The sequence below is a fragment of the Atractosteus spatula genome, chromosome 27, assembly GCF_055471065.1.
Source record: "Atractosteus spatula isolate fAtrSpa1 chromosome 27, fAtrSpa1.hap1, whole genome shotgun sequence".
NCBI classification, from domain to species: Eukaryota; Metazoa; Chordata; class Actinopteri; order Semionotiformes; family Lepisosteidae; genus Atractosteus; species Atractosteus spatula.
Window position 1 is genome coordinate 6,723,521 of NC_142732.1, and position 18,085 is coordinate 6,741,605.

At 43.8% G+C, this 18,085-nt stretch overlaps 1 protein-coding gene across 1 annotated transcript in view; it reads right to left on the reverse strand.

Moving 5' to 3' along the window:
* gosr1 (golgi SNAP receptor complex member 1) overlaps positions 1-18,085 on the reverse strand; it is a 39,669-nt gene that overhangs the window by 13,331 nt on the left and 8,253 nt on the right. The window lies entirely within an intron of this gene.

Here is an 18,085-nt window from a genome sequence, read left to right on the forward strand (position 1 = left end):
CGTTCCCGACAGCGTGGAAAAAAGCAATGTCACTCAAACTGTAAATCCCGAGATCCAACTTGGAAACCCAGGTTACTGGAGCAAGAAGAAAAAATATCTCAGATTTGATGCCTTCAATTTTTGCTAAGCTGCAGAAAATGCTCTTTTACTGCATTTGGAGGATGATTTCTTACTGCCATTTTTGCACTTAAACAGAACGGAAGTAGACTTATATCCCAGCACCCACGGATTACTGCCATGTCAAGAAATGACACACTGTCTTTTTCCAGGTATGAGAGTATGTGAAACCTACAGAGGTCCAATTAATACCTAGTGAAAAACACTGTCCAAAATATTTTACATATGATATTAACTGGAACAAATTACATCATTGACACCAGTTCCTGCACCTGCAGAGAAAAGTCTTTTTTGTATACAGGCCCGTTAAGTCACTCTAGTTAAATAAATCTGAGCCAAACTGTCACCTTTGCGATACACGTGGGGAACCTGACCTTTTCCAAACACGAGAGAAAATTCTCTAGTTGGAACACGTAATTTCTTTCTCTGTGCATCCGAACAGCTACTAATGTATCAGATTGCATTTGACAGCAGGGCAAGCCTTCAGTAATTCTGGAAAGCTCGATTCCCAGTGCATTTAACCTACGCTCCAAAAAATACTTCAGCAGAAGATTGGCTGAAACAGTCTTGAAACACACAGTTTTTGAAACACAAAGGAGGCGTTAATATCTATAATTTATTTTTTATTTTGCAGCATTTTCTGGGGTGCTGCGAAGCGTTCAGGACACAGTGGTCTAATATCAGGAGGGAGGTGCCTTCTTTGCTACCAGCTACGGAGGGGAGAACTTCAGCCTTTAATTAAGTAAAACGCAAAACCCTTGAGGCTTTTGCTGTGACTGGCAAAAACAAGGACAGATCTAGCTTGGCTCCGAAACAGCACTCACTTGATTAACGTTCCTTTACAGTGCAGAGTGACCTGCCTTCATTCCTGGGGACGAGGGGGCGTGACCATGGAGGGTTCAGAGGAATTTTTAAATACGAGGGCGCATACATACAGTGTACAAACCCTGACGCTCTGGTCACCCCTTCGTCTCGTTGTTTTTTAATTACTCTGCATGTGTACATAGAAAAATGCAGCCTAACAGATGGGCACAGTGTTGCAGTATAAATGGCAAAGCAGCTCCGAATTCAACAGAGGCCATAAAGTCATCAAATTCATCTGGACACTGTCATGATAAAACATGACTATTCAATGCTATCAGGCTTCCATAGGTGTAACTTTACATGACATCTGTTCACAGCCAATAACCGGGTTTAAAGTCTCCTTTGAAGGAGACACCTACTATCGCAGTGACACCCATGATCATTCCAGGGCAATGGTTTTGTGAAAAGCGCCCCCTGCTGGTTGGTCCACCAGCACCACTTACAGCAGCAGACTAGTTGATAATTTCCCACCCCAGCACTGTTCAGACCCAGCCTTGTGCAGCCTCTGTGATGTGAGAAGCTCCAGCTACACAGCGGTAACTCTGCTGTCTGCATGTACCAGCACTGTTGCAAACAAAACTGAAAAGAAAACCTTTCACTACAGCTGAGTAGCTCCTGCTGCAACGATCCAGCTGGCCAGGGGCTTTTGAACAAAGTACAGTGCGGTTCTATTCAAACTGAATAACAAAAATATTTTGGTTCTGAAGAGCATAACAACACAGGTATCATAGCAGTGGAAGGGCAGAGTACTGTAAATCCCTTTTCTTCCAGAGATTTTTATTTGTGTTTGACTGAAGTCGTACTCTAAAAAGAAAACTTATTAACAGCTACACAGCACATTCATCTTGCATTAACAGTGAAATAGAGCCTCTGTCAGCATGTTGCACAGTAACTGGGAAATCCATACTGATAGCTAGGCTGCTATTATTGATTGAGTGGCATACAGGGGCTCTGTTCCCTGATGTGTGGTAGACTGCGGGCTTCTGTACAATCCCTGAGGGAGGGATGGAGGGCTACCCTCCCATCACCCATCTCCTCTATGTACAGTCTCCCCCCCAGAGACAAGCTCCTACCCTACCTAATCAAAAATGACACAATCAGCCATTTATCTTCAATCCGAATCAATACTGACAGCAAGACTGATTTCAGAACAAGAAACAAACAAACCAACCAGTAAAAGTCATTAGCTCACTTGCCTGAGGTGCAGAACAAGCATAGAGCACATCGAATTCCCTGGCGGTTCTGACCAGCAATCAAACACTAGATATCTTCTATTGATTGATTTAATTATTCTTTGTTACCGAGCAATGCTTATTTTAAAATAATCCATAATTTTTTTTTGCACAGTCTTGGAAGAAGTGCGCTCTGAGAGCTGACCGTCCAACTCAGAAACTCCAAAAAAACAAACTAGAACAACTAACAAAACACAATGACACAGAAAGGTGCCTTGCTATTAGATTGTGTTTTTGCTGCACTTTTGGGTTGCACTAACTCTCACTCTGAACAATAACGTGCACAGACAGTGGTGATGGTGGGCTTCATCCAGAGGCAACTCTGATTTGACATATGACACAAATACATGTGACCTCATGCTGGCTGGTCACCTGATTGTGCTCTTCCTGGCACAGCCTGTGAGCAGTCCAGATGGAGATAAAGGGTGACTGTGCCCTGGGACCCAGGCCTGTGTTGCCAGGAGGATGCAGAGGGGTGAATGCAGTGTGTGCCAAGCAGCCTTGTTTACAGCCAGCTCTGGCAGAAGAGGAGCCCAGAGAATTCTCCTCCATCTGGTGCCAGCTCTCGCTTGAGCAGACAGGGGGACTTTTAGTAAAATCTAGGCCAAGCCAACATGAAGCCCTCTGAGCTCATTCAGCTGCATTCTGAAGTTGTGCCACAATGCATTCCTCAATTCTTCACATGCACCACGTATGGAGCTTCCTAGCTGAACTAACAGTCAAGGAAAGTTTCTAAATGCTCTGGTTTGCATTTCACTAGCTCCTTAAAATGATGAATTCTGATAGATGTAAGTTCCATTAAAAAAGACAAGTACAATCTTAAACTGAAACACCAGGCAACACAACCGCACAAGGGAGACTCCCATAAACTACTGGTGTTAATACAATGGGACATTGATACCTTGTGTGACTGGTGCGCTACTGAATGTGTTAAAATTCTGCGCAAGATCAGAAATGTCGTTTTCAGAGAGGATAATGGGATTCAGACGGGGCTCTCAGCCTGCATGGATTAGGCCGTGCACACACCGTGAGTTACTGCTTTACATTCACAGCTCCGCAGAGAAATCCCCATTATATGGAATTCATGACACGCGGCGTAGGGAAAGGTGGACCCTGCTGCGGCAGTCTGGTGTCAATTTATATTTATTCAGAAAGATCGATCTGTGACAGCCAAGGTCTTGTTCTACTTAATGATCTGACCCTGCACTCTCTGTGCATCTCTCTTCGTTAGCAGGGACATCGTGACTCAATTAGAGTGAATGCTGGGAACTGGATGCTTTGAGACCGTGCTGCTCAAGAGCAGAGTATTTCCACAGCATTTCTCTCTGTGTTTATAACAGAAGATGTTTTTGTTCACACAGAAAAATGAACCCATAAAGGTATTTGATAAGGAAAATTCTGGTTTATCTTTAGCTTTATTCTTATCCACTATCAATCTATTGCGAGTTGTTTAAGGTCAAGAAAAAATGCCATAAGAGCATACATCACATTATCTTGGCATAACAGAAGGCACGCACTGGTCACTCACTATCCCTCATTAGAATTCAGCAGGTTAGCTATGCAATGATTTTTCCAAGGGCTGCATTACAAATCTGAACAGCACATTTCCAGGATGAAAGTTAACTCCTGACAGGTTGGTGGAGGATGAGAAGCATAGGGAACAGACCTATTTACTGGACTAAAACTGAAGTTTCTATAAAAGCTAAGGAAAATATATGGATTTAAGATTAACAAGCTTGTTTTGGTGATGGAAGAATGGTAGAAATTTTGATCTAGTCCAGAATCTACTCATGATAGAGAAGGGGCAGGATAATGGCATTCTGGATGGTGCTGCGGCCTCGCAGCTCTTGGATCCTGGGTGCGATTCTAGACTGAGGTACCTTCAGTGTGGAGTTTGCATGTTCTCCCACTGGGCGCAGATGTTTTCCAAAGTGAGACAGGCAGCAAGCCTTAATGGCCAAAGAGCGATAACAAGAGCCAGCTAGCAACCATCCAGGGCACAAAGGGTGTTTTTTTTTCCCCATTTGCCCAAACACTCACGTTTTAAATGAAACCTTTCATGTAGGAAGGACAAAGGGTGCTGCTCACCCTCGACTCTCCACCTGTGCTGCCTGTTCTTCTCCAGCCTGCAGCTCCCAGTTTCCCCCCCATCAATCCCATCTGCCCCCAGCAGCTCTGCTACAGTGCCGACACCAACGTATCTGGGAGAAGGTTCGCGCAAAGCAGAAGAGGATGCAATGATGAAGAATGGGGCTGTTATTTTTAGTTGTTTAATTTTAGTAGTTTAGCTAGATTGCACAAGTAGAGGAGCGCATTCTGCAGCAAGGGACAGAAATGATTATTCCCATGGGAGTCTCTCTTCTGCTCGGCAGAAGTGCAAAGCAAAACACAGAACGACAACGTTCGTATCTTGCACTGCTGCAGAAAGCAAGCAGGTGTTTCCAATCTTTGACCTAAATCATCCATTAAGAGCAGAAGTATCCTGGGCCTGCCTTACCTATTAAAGAAGGAAACAAACTGTCCTAATTAGGAGTTCAATCATATTGTCAGGAGTGTCAGGTATTGATGAGTTTCTGAGAAGTGCTAGGAAAACACCATTTTGGTCTTCTAAGGTTTTCTTGAACAGCAGATTCCAAATTAGGCTGCACTCATGTTTTTTTTTTTTAATATCTTAAGAATGGAAGGTTTGCACTCTTTCTTCACTAGACTCACACAGGAAGATGATTTTGATGTGGAGTTTAATATAAAATACGTCTACATGTACTTATGTATATGAAGATGTATACAATTAGAATATGGAAGAGAACTCCACAGAATGTTAAGTAGTCAGAACTCAACAGGGTGAAATTAATCCAGCATTCTATCCTCTCATCGATAATCCGTTGTAATCTGGAGTCATCCGTTTACAAAAAAATGGGTCAGTTTCTAGATTATTTTTAAAATGTGAATGCATATGAATTATACAGGTTTGATGCACAGAAGCTCACATAGCAACCATCAGGACAGCACAGGGGAGGACTGCATCGCACAGCTCTTAAACCACACTTTAGCCCCGACTCAATGCTCAGCCATCTCCTTTACATCCAGTTACAGCCTCCCTACATGAAGAACTGAGCATCCTGATAAATTCTGGGGCTACTCACAGTACCTTCCAGTTTCAGCGTGCGCTATCCATTAGAGATTTCTAATGAACTGACAGATCTCTCCTACATTTCATGTCAAACATCATTCCTGCAAAGACACGGCTACCAATATTCAGACTCCACCAGCACTTCCAATGAGCTGCTGCCACCTTCCACCTTCCAAGATTCTCACAGCCTAGTACAGGGTGATGTAACTCCAGTCTGAGATGGGCCAGTGTGTCTGCAGGCTTTCTAGACCTGGTAAGAGCTGGCAGTATTTGGCAAAGCTGATTGTTAATTGACTGGTCATTGAGAGGCATAATGAAACAAAACCCAGAAAGCAAACTGGCCCTGCTGGTCTAGGCACGACCAACTCTGGCTGGTATATCATTTTCTCTGACCACTGACTGACTCCAGTGATCTGCTTTGTACTGCATGGAGTTTGAAGTTTTCATAGTGATGGTTCAATATCTTCTGCACTGAAGCACAGCATTCCAATTGCTGTGCCAAACAAGATCCACTGTCTGCACAACAGCATACTACATAAGCTCCTGCTCACACACATTTCCACATTCATTTTTAGTAGAATTCCCCTAGGACTTGCATTTTATAAGCCACTAAAAATCAGTCAGTCCCTAAAACGTCCATTTATGTTTATACTCACTTGACCAGAGCAAGGAAAGATGTGTCACGATGACATGCAAGACTGAAATTCATTCCCATGGCTCAGTCCATTGCCAATAACTGCTGGGCAACTCCGCCCTCACAATCTGCCCTTTCAGCAATTATCCACCCACTCTCACCCCCCCGGTTTCTGTCTGACATTAACGCCACAGCTTCGCTGCAGAGTGGCGCGATGAACCAGACAATCTCCTGTGAGCCCAAGGCCTAAAGAAGAGACTCTAGACCTCATGAGGACCTCCGAAGCCCCAAATCCACATTTCTCCATTTGACCAGACAGCTGCTGACCTTTCTCTGGGGTGGCCCACTCACTGGGGGCAGCAACTAAGATGCCCCAGATCCCATCTGGACCTGCGCAGATGTTGACCAGTGCCCTTGGAGCCATTTACCCTTTTAATATGACCTGAGAAATGCCAAGCAGCCTGTCCCTCCAGCTGCATGAGCAGATGTCAAGTCTGGACCGCAACACACACTGTCTTTTTGGCAAAGCTTATTTCTCTGTATGTAGCTGTTTTTTCTGTCAGCTAAGGCAGCTAAAACGAACGTCTAAACTAATGATCAAATATTGTACAACATTTATTAAAAGGAGTCAGTCTCTGTGTGTGTCTCGACATGCCAATAAATGGCTCTAGCACATTTCCTTTCCTCCCACAAAGTTAAAGCTTGAAAGAACAAAGTAAATGTATCCATCCGTAAAATGACTTTTCTTTTTCTTCTGCCGGGGCTGACAAAAGTTAACAGACTGTCCAGGGGACTAAAGGACCTGAAAGGGAAAGCCTGTTAGTTTTCCAATGTGTCCCCCTTCTCCACCCAACCGAGCCTGAAACTGAAACACGATTTGTCAATGATAAACTGTGAATAATCATGATGAATTTTAGTGCATTTCATATGCACCTGGTGCGAAGGGGGCAGTGTGTGCAACTCTTTCCAAAGGACTTTACCAACCCAAAGGTCCCAGATAAAACAGGCTTCTTCACAGGGACCATTAGACAGCAGTGATACACTGAAACGCCAGACAAGAATGGCCAGCTACCATGCTACTTGAAGGCAGTACAGATGCCTCTTTGTTGATGACTGGTCTGTACTGATGGAGATGGCTGTAATGGAACAACTCTCTCCCAGGGGAGATTAAGGCACTATGATATGACAGAAACCTTGCAATCTGAGCCATCGCCAACAGAGTTAAGCATCTTCACATTGTATTATGTCCTATAATGCTCTGCGATATAATGAGGTCTAAAGCATTAAAACATGGGGATGTTTTGTGATGATAGTAAGGAATTATGGGAACAAAACAGACACACTGATGTCAGCAGCACACAAAAGACTTCTTCCAAATTGAGTCGGAAGGTTCTTCAGACAGTTTTTAACAGGTAAACTGAAAAACCTGAGTGTCTGAGGTTGGTCCCTGTACGAGTATACTTGCGTATATTTGTATACAAGGCGCAGAGGAACTTCCTTAACAATCGAGCCATCTACACAAGTCCAGCACTGCAGTGAAAGGGAAAAAAAGCACCTTCTGACTAAACTACAGTCAGGAATTCTGAAATAGGATGTTTATTCCACCGACTTGTCTCATTTTGAGGCTGCTTGTCTCTCTCCAGCTAACCTGTGTGCAGAAAGAAGCTGTCAATACTCACCGCTCCTAACAGGACTGCCCCTAATCACCAATGCCCAGGGGAAAAAACAACTCAAAAACAACAGCCAGCCCTGGGGCAACCACTGCACTTCTCTAAAAATCATGAAACCGCTCAGCTCTAATTCTATAATGAGCACATACGAAACAGTTCAAATCACACCCAAAATCTCTTCCAAAATACTGATCAACTTGCTTAAAGATATCATTAAGGTAATTATCTTCCCCTTTTTTAATCTCTGACTGATTATATAACACAGACAAGTATTTCTATTACTTTATTTGTAGGAGACATCTTACTGACTCATTTTATTTTTGGTTGCACGCACAACAGCTGACTCAAAACTGTAATCAGATTTTCACAAAACAGCTTGATGATTTTTTTTCAACCTTAAATCATACATCGCCTGCCATCCTCAATCAGCTCTCTTCCTCATCTTCGTGTGCTGAAAAATAACATGAAGATGCCTCGACTGGTCTTCCTTCACAGCACAAGATTTATGGTTCTTTTACAGAGTTGACAGGGAAAGCAAAATTGAGAATTTCTGCACTTCTGACACTACTGTCAGTTGCTCTGCCTCATCACTGAACACCATATTAGCAAGAATACAGTCATCTCTATCTAGGTAAAAACAAATCACCGATAACTCTAACTCTCTTAACTCTAACTTATACATCTAAATGCAAGTTAGATTCAAATATTCCTGGAAAAGAAAAAGTTACTCAGTTATCAGTATTGTGTTGTCTAGTATTTTTATGTATATTACATTGATGGTATACTGTACATTTGTAATCCACTGAATGTCTATGTCTCTGTTTATATAACATTATTGTTGTTTCAGGGAGGCAAAAGGAAAATTTCCACTGCACAGTATGTGGACAATTAAGTAGATTCAGATTTTCTAGTACTTATGTACTAGTACATAAGGAATACTTATGTAGTCACTATAAAGGCAGTAAAGGTCCAATAACTTTGGCAATACTGCGTTAAGAAAAGAAATCAAAGTAAATTATTTATTGACTATGGATATACTAATGGAAAATGTATTTTAAGGCTGTTAAAAAGATGAGAATGGATGACAATACGTTTTGTGCACGTACTGTGAAGGAGCACAGCCCCTGTGCTCTTCAAACTGACAGAATCAGAATTAAAACATCTAGCCAGCGTTTCCTCTGCGCTGGAGTGTGTGAGGTGTCGATAAAGTGATTTTTTTCAAAGAAAGCTACGCTTTGTGAATGCGTGCAGAGGGGAATTTCACAATACCCCACTCACTGCTCATAGTGAGCTTGTGTTCTGCTTCACTGAGTGACTCCTGTGCTGACCGTGTGTGTAAAAGGATTCACTTCCAACCCTAGAAGATGGTTTTTACAAGTGAAAATGATGACCAAGCTCACAACACACTGAGGCTTCACTACAAACTGTCAAATGTCAATAGGGTAATGTTATTAAAACACCTTTTTGTGTTTCATCTCAGCTTGTGCTGCATTCACTCCATAGTGAGCTGACAGAGCTTCTGAAAATGTTTTTCCACTTGATCAGGTAAAGTTAATGTAAGGGTATCTCACTACAGTGCTGGAAGATGCTTGGTACTTTATCCTTAAATATGGTTATGGAACTGGTACCACACATTTAAGTAGTGGCCTGTATTACGTTTGCCTCCAGGATCCGGGTTAATTGAGTGTTAATGTAAAACTTGGGTGAAAATTTGATCATTGCTAATTTCAGTTTTTACACTAGAAACATATAACATAAAATATAATTTGCCAGCTGTTAACAGACTAACAGACTGTAATGACCACTGGGCCACCACTAGAGGCCGCTGTACTGACGGCCTCTGTCATTTGAGTCCACTTGGTTACATAATACATCTGTGGACACTAATGATTTCATTGGAATGTGGAGATTTTCACATTTTCAGAGGTTTTATTTATATAAAATGGTGTGTCAGAGAAATGGAAGAAAAACTGGGGAGGAGGACGAGACTAGCAGACGAGAAGGGCCCCCTCCCAGTTGACAAACTGCTTGGAGATCCTCGGGGATGAGAAGCACCAGACAAATGTAATCAGTTCGTGTATGAGAATCCCACTGCCTCGTCAACCCTGAAGTGAAAACAATGCATTTTATACCCACTGCCACTCTCAAAAATCCCCTTCCAATAAACCTGGGAAGGAAATCAGCAGGAGACTAAGGCTAAGTCATTACTGAATGGGTTGTCAGCATGTCAGGATTATACATCATGTCTTGTCCAGCATTTCTTCCACATCTCAGGGAAAACAAGGTTAAGACTCCCTGTCAAGCACCACAGCTGCCCTGTCTTCCAGCCTTGCTAATCCTTTGTGTTTGGGGAAGAAATAATTTCACAGTGTGTACAGAAGGAATCTTTCTTTTCACTCTTGAGTTGGGAATGATCATGATACACGGAAAATGGTGGAAGACACAAATCTCCCCTGTGTGGGCCGTATGAGGGCAGCTCTGCCCTGAAGTCCTGCATATTTCAAACAGCTCTGACAGGACAAGATGACAGCTAACAGAGACGCGATGCTGAAAGTATTGGCTTTTCACATGACAGTCGACAATTCTCAGACAGCTATCCATCCTTGCCTTTCCTAACTGCTTTATCCGATTCAGGGTCGCATGTGGAGCCAGAGCCTGTCCTGGCAAGCACAGGCGCAAGACTGGAACACCCTGGATGGGACAACAGTCCATCGCAAGGCACCCGCAGAACAGAACCCCAGACTGTGGGAGGAAACCGGAGCACCAGGAGGAAACAAACATGCAAACTCTATGCACATAGCAACCCAGGAATCGAACCCAGGGCCCTAGTGCTGCAAGGCAGCAATGTGAACCACTGCAGCAACTTAGACGATTACATTAAACTGGAAATTCTAAGAAAAGACCCGGAACCTGCTGTCATTCACAAACCCATAGAAATTTCTAGCCATTAAATATGCACTCAGCTGCCTGCTAGCTAAAGTAACAAACTCTTCCCTGACTCCCCTCACGCCCTGGGATTGTACTGGCATTCAGCAAACACAGCAGCAAATACTGCCTTTCAGCTGTAGGAACCCACGCCTGCTACCTCACCGTCTGCAATGCCATCACTGGGAGGCCATGTAGCCCAAAGGTTTTGAATTCTGCTGCCAGCAGATCTCATTTTGCTTGCCTGCACGTGCAAAAAGGCCCTCTTCAAGACATTCGTTAACTGAATGAGTTTGAGGTATCTACAGGTAAAGTACAGTATTAACGAAGAAAGAATAGTCAAAAGGAATAATCCACATATTTGTCTCAGGCACTAGGTCTTTAAGATGGCTAAGATGTGGTTGAGACCTCTTCATCTGCACAAATGAATTTCTTTGCAGCTACCATCCATTCCCAATTTCCGTGCTTGTGGAAAATGGGTCTGGAAGCTTTTGTTAATCAGCTATCGCATCACAGGCTCTATCAGGGATCACCATGTCACAGCTGGGTAAAAAAAGCTGTCTTAGCCCACATCTTATATAAGGAACCTTAATCCTGACCCACTTATTAAATATTGCAATTCAGGCCACCTACCATTAAGAATTACACAAGGAGATTCTAGAAAACTGTCTCTTTGACAAATGGCTCTTAGGATTTTAGGGTTTTTTTCTGAAACTGTGTAGTGTAGTGTTGTGAGGTCAGGGCTACAGATCGCTTGCCCATGATGGGAACAAAAACGCTATATTTATTTCAGAGACCCGAAGGGAACATTACGTTTAGAATTCAGTTAGCAATTAGAAATTATTTTGCCCCAGGTGGGCTTTGTTTAAAGCAATTACTGAACTGGGAAGAATTACATAGTGCCGAGCTGAACAGATAAAACAGCTTAGAATCATACTCATTACATAAGGTGTTCTTGTTCTGAAACGGTAGTAAAAATGCAGAAGCTTAGAATGCTCTCTTTGAAATCGGGTGCTTCTGTGAAATCAGACGGGTCCTCCCGCCTTAATTAGCCACTGCTAAACGGCACTCAGAGTCTCTGGGAATGAGTGAAAGGAAATTCCCTCTGAGCAAATGAAAGCAGTAGCTTTTATTTTACTGGAAGTTGTTCATGGAAACCACAGCTGTCAGAATAATTCCTGTAAGCTTCTAATGGACTTCTCGGGCTGGGGTTTTATGGGGAGCAAGCGTTCACTTGCAAAGAGGTCCCATATTCACATGTTAACTCTTCACATGTCTCGTGACCGAGGCCACACCAGTGGTATCTGGGTGAATCGGCAAGCTCTTCCTACGGGTACACGAGGGGTGCTTCTTAATAATGCAGATCAAGCATTAGCTCGATCACCAAGAGTATAGAGACATCCTTTGCAGCAAAAAGAGTAAAAAGCTCATCAGAAAAAGCTGCCACTTTCCTTGTCCTTGGCATCTGTGTCGCCTGCACAGAACAGAAAGCCTCGAGTGTTTAATCAAGTAGCCATCAGGAAATTCCCAACGCACAGGGAGAAGCACTGGAGAAGAGTCTGGAGCTGGCCAGGGCACCTAGTTTCCTGGCGAGACTGCTGGCTTGCCTGTTGTGCACTGGAGCATTCTTAGAAAACAGAACAGGCCCAAGATGGCTCATGGGCCCACAACTGGCAGCTGTGATCGGCCATGAGGCGCTTTCTCAGAGTGCAGCTTGATCCTGACGATCCAGACACTTCTCGTTTGAGCCTGGATCAGGTCACCAGTCCATCAGAGAGGTGACAGGTGGGCGTGTCAGCGGAGAGAACTGCAGGTCCTCAGTCTCTCCAGCCACGTACAGGAGACGATGCTGGAAAGACGTAAAAAATGTCCATTCCAAATACTGTGCGTGTTTTTGTCAGAAATTGGTTCATCAAAAAATGTTTAAGCGAGAAAAAAAATGATCTTCGCTCCATGTCCAATGGGGGCAATCACAGATACACAAAAACATTTGATTGCAAACTCTCAAACATGCAACCATCTTGGTATAGAGAGCCTAAGACATGCTAAACCTCCTTCAGCTCTTCAAACCAACCACCTTCACCCTCAAGGGCTGCAGCACGTCTGACCAGCGAACAAAAAAAAGAAAGAACAAAATAATTCACAGCTGATTGGGAGACATTAATTCATACAGCCAGGCAAAACGAGTCTTCGGAGAACTGGAACTGAGACGGATTCACTGAGCAAAACCTGACCTTGCAATTCAGAATCGGGAGAAACAAGGCAAGCCCCTGCATGAGTCCTACCCATATTCTTGGCAATGGAACAATTAAGGGCATCGCTGGCTGGATCCATGCAGTTACTTCCACAGCACGGGGAATATTTCTATACCCAGGATGACTTTCGACAACATCTACACAACCCCCTGACAGCTAATGAGACACAATACAGGGCAGTGAATTGGAACTGTACCCCAGATGACAGACAGGTTCAATAACACGCTGTCAGAAACAAAGTTATTAAACCCCTCTGGCCAATTTTGCAGATGACCTCCCACGATCGTATATAACGGAATAAGCCACTCGTTCATGGCTGAGCAGCTAAAGGGATAACTGCATTTTTTACACTGCTGTCAGTGTATAGCTATAAGAACCAAGAGGGGGCTGGGGGCTACCAGTTTATGACGCCACCCCCCTGACAATCCCATGCTCACGAACCATGCTTGGAACACAATTTGGAACTTCGAAGCCACAAGATGGTGTTTTTCCTTTTAAAGAAAAACATTTACAGTAAAGCTAGCTCGCCCACCCACTCCGAACCAGAGTGATTCATGGAAAGTTTCCGAGACGGAGCCATTTTATCGCTGCCACAGCTAATGCTCTAAACAATCTTGATTGACGATTTTTGATGTCTAACTGTAAAATTAAGGCTGCATTCCAGTCGTAATGACAGGGTTTTCTGAGCACTGGGGATGAGGATTTAGTCACAGAGCAAAAGGAACAATATAAAATACACACACGCATACGCATGGATGTTTGCGTCAAAGGTTTATCGTTTCATAAAATTGTCAATTATAATGACAAAGCCAAGTGAGGTTTATGAGGTCTCCAGAGCTCAAGAAATACAAGTCAGTAACATAAAGCAAGTAATGCAAAATATAAGAAGTGTCTGCTCTACTACTTCGCCAGTCTGAATCAAAAAAGACAATCACCTTGGAACAAAACCTTATCCTTCCAAATTTATCGCAAAGAACGAGACAAATGAACTGCTCCACACTTTTTGCTCTCCTACAGTGCATACAGGCCCGCCACAGATGAGCAGCATGGTGTGCTTCTGCTCCACTCCTGTGTAGGAGAGGGGAGAAGGGAGGGGGTGCTCTTTGCGAGGGTACAGCGAGACACACTGCTGATACACAAGACTTTCAGCTCCCCGCAGACCCAATTAGCAAACGCCAGCCAGGATCCTGTAATTACAAACAGTTGGCGCTGGCAAGAGGTGCCGGAGTATGTCTCCCTTTCCAGATTTCCCTGTTAATTGGAAGGAAAAGCTGCGCCGTGTGTCTTCTGAGCTGAAACATCCCTCGTCAGCTGTCAGCTGAGGAGGAAGAGCACGGATCTCTGAATTTGCAAAAATCCTGACGCCCAGCTACCCCCCCACTGTAGTCCTGATCTGCGGCTCGGAAAGTCCGGTCGCTTGCATCCTGAATCGGGATAAAGGATTTGACAAAACGCGCGTCGCGGTGGAGCAGAGGTCGGCATTGCTGCCTTGCAGTACTGAGGCCATGGGTTCAGACCTGAGGAGCTGTCTGTGTGGAGTTTATATGTTCTCCCTGTGTTTACGTGGGTTTCCTCCAGGTGCTCTGGTTTCCTCCCACAGTCAAAAACATACTGGTAGGATAACTGGATTCTGGGATATCGGGTCCTGGTGTGAGTGTCGTTTGAGAACTCCTGGTGGGAGTTCATTTGAACCATTTGGTTCTTTAACATATTGGAGATTGCCTTTTAACTACTGCATAAAATTATTGTACATTTCTGTACAATCAAATCCCTCCCTTCTGAGTAGAAAACAACTTGCAAATGTTCCAATCAAGCAACTATTAGTTCAATTAAGCCTTCAATTAAGTGATCCATTGGGCTGGAATGAAAGCCAGCAGGCGTGGGGACCCCCATCCCACTCCTCGGATCTCTTCAAAATGGAAGCACTTAAAAAGGGAAAATCCGTTAAACTGCTCCAATTAAGCCAATAATTAGCTCTGTGAGCGCAGATTTAGGGTTCTATTACAGTTAAAGCTGGTGTGAATGCATTTTTACTTTTTTATGTTTTGGGGAAAATATAGGATTGTACCTACATAATGCTAAATAACAATGACGTCTTGTCCCAGAAGCAGACTCTGTAGTCAATGTACCTCACTGTTAGTTTATGCTGATTCAGTTACTGGTCGTTCAGAACTAACTGGTGCTGGATCTCCAAAAGTGTTTGTGCAGGACGGCCGCTGTCAACTGGTGAACCTAATGGGAGATAATGCATGTACATTCATTTCCCAGTGGGTATGTAATTTGGAAAACCTGCCCTACACATACAGTATCCCTGCATCTGCAGTTAATTTCACTTCTGGTTTCCAAAGTGGGAACAATCTGTCATCGTGAAGCTTCTGGCGAAATCATGAACAGCAAAATGCGTGCCTAATGATAAGTTCTGCCAAAACAACAGAGAAGCGTTTCAGCCCCATATTCACGTATATCCTGTTTCACTGGATCATTAATGCGATGTGAAAAAACAGGTCCTCTGTAACAACAGCCCTGTTAATGAAGCCAATTGTATTAAGATTCAGACAATTCATAGCGGCACCTAAGTTGCATTTCCTAATAGGGTGGCTATATAACAGCAGCACAGCCAGTGGCCTGAAAGACTTGCATACAGTACTGTTCAAGTTTTTATTCCCTTGTTTCCCCCCACTAGATTACACCACTGCTTCAAATAAACCTTAACTTTATCTTCTCTGGTCAGAAGGATGGACAAAAGGGCCATTCAATAAAGCCACAGTGTGTTGCACATCAAAAGTGAATCAAAACATTACAGCCCCAAAATAAACTGTCTATCCTCTCCTCCTCCTCCTCCTCAGTTCTGTGAAGCACCATCCACCCTGCTCCCCGTCCAGACGCCCACTCTTGTCTCACTCGTCACGCCAGCGGGAAACCCCTCTCCTGTTCGCGTCCCTCCTTCACCAGCCATTTCCCTTCCACAATCGTTACCCGGAGACGACCGGGCGGAAAGATGGAAAAAGGATGAATAATTTACCGACAGGATGAGCTGGAAGACATTTTAAAAGATGGGCCTCGCAGGATCTGGCCGACGAGGCGTTTTGTAATGAGCGACGCACTCCCCCTCCTCCCCACAACCCTCGAGCTTTGTGGGAGCAGGGAGGGTGGTCTCACACACCAGCTCCACTCCTGCAGGTAGGGCACCCGCAGACACACAGACGCACGCTGCACAGGAGAGACACCGCAGTGGTGCAACAGGCGCAGGATTTCAAGACATGAAACCAAGCCAGTTTAACCCTTTTTTCATTGTTTTGATGCACAAGACACCATCTTTTTCAAATAAAAAAAAAAGATGCATTTAAAACAACTTGAATTCTGCAGTTCTGAAGTGCCCTGTACTTCTCCAACCTCCTCACCATTTAAACTGTGGGAATCCATTCAACTTGGAGGCAGCAGAATTAAGAGATTTTTCTATACAGCTTTCAAGTGACTGAAAGAAGTTTTAGGAACTAGTACATCCTAACAGATCAAGACTCATGTATCATTTAAAGACAGCAGCACTTAAACGGCAAACTCAGACCATCAGAGCCACCACCACTGACGAGAACTCCGTCCTCTTTAGAGGGCAGCAGCAGAGCCGAACCCAGTGATCACAAAAGGCAGGCGGGGATCAGCCAGGCTAGGGCAGTACAAGGAAGGCATTAGCAGGGTTCAGCCACGCTTATGGAAGGAACTGACACTGTGGGGGGGGAAGGCAAATAAATCAAGCCATGCCAAGGCAACAGGAACAGCAAAATAAATAGTATGAAACAAATGGCACCAAAACCTTGGCAATCAGCAATTCATTTTCATTTAGTCAAAGGGAGCAGGCTGATAGAAATAAAGTACCTTCTGAATTCTGATGAATCAGGGCTTTTTCTTCTTAAGGTAACCTTTGGATTTCACAGCTAGTCCCTCACGTTTATCTTTCCCAGAGAGACACCTGGCTCACATCGCTGGGAGGTTGTAGGACACTAACAGGTTAGCATGGCTCCTTATTTTGTTAGATCATGCAGTAGTTGAACTGTCTAGTATGGGGAGTTATTTTTTTCTGCCTTTGTCTAACCTTGGCAATGGGGAATTTTCGACAAAGGAGCTGGATGCAAACTATATTCATATACTGTACAGCCATATTCAAATGGAAAACAGAGGATTGAGCCTTACATAAAGCAAGCATTTAAAAAATGTTTTTAAAGCATGGGGCCCACTCCCCATCATACACTGGCTTAAACCTTACTTGTGATCCATAACCTTTTGAAGAAGTAGCAGCTTCAGTGATGTCTTTGGCAGTATAAGTGCGCTCACACTGGTCTATTCCACCTTAACACAGGCAGCCTTGTGTCTTCAGGCTCTAGAGGTGATGCACAGCTGTGAGGGAGCATGGGAAACACGCCACACTGCCTGGCTGCTGCTGTTTGAATATTTAATACTGGACCAGATCTCTGAGGGAGAGTCCTCTTTCACAAGGCTGGGCTCACCCACGGCCTCCTCCTTGTCAATAATGTGGGGGCCTGCTGGCAGCTGGCCACATCTGTCTCAGGGCAGCGGGTGTCAGCTTTCACCAGCGGGATCCGACATCCTAACTCTCCCGTCTGTATCCCTCTCCCTTTCCAACCCGCTGCAGGAGATCTCCCCTGACATTCCTCAGGGAATCTCCGCTACTGTTTTTTTTATAAACTAGAGAGCACAGAGCCTGTAACACAAAGCAGCCTGATTTGTCTGCAATGTGTGCAGCAAATTCCACCACAATCATATGAAGCAGAGGGAAAACTGCACATCTTGATGATAACTTAACCACTGTTCTATAAAAGTATGGTGACCATGTAAAGTACTTTACCTTTCAAGACTTAGCTTTGATTGTTAAATGGCTCATGCAATCTTAGATTTACAATACCTCACAATTATGCCTTTATCTTAATTGGATTTCCCAGTTAAGCTAATTTAAATGTAATTACTATTAACCTCAACTTTTCTTGTTTTAGCATCAATTTTGGTACAGAATAATTGACCTGAATTACTCTTCAACAGCCAAGTGTTGCTGAGGGATTTGAACTGCAGCGACTGCTCAAAAAAAAAAAGCCAAACATTTTAATTTAATTAAAATGCCAAAGACTACTTAGAAAACTGCCCCTGTGCTTTAAAAGCCTTGTTTCTCATAAAAGTTTTTAAATTACAACTTTTCCAGAAAACTTTGCAGAAGCACGATTGGTATGCCATTTCCTTTAGCAAGCTTG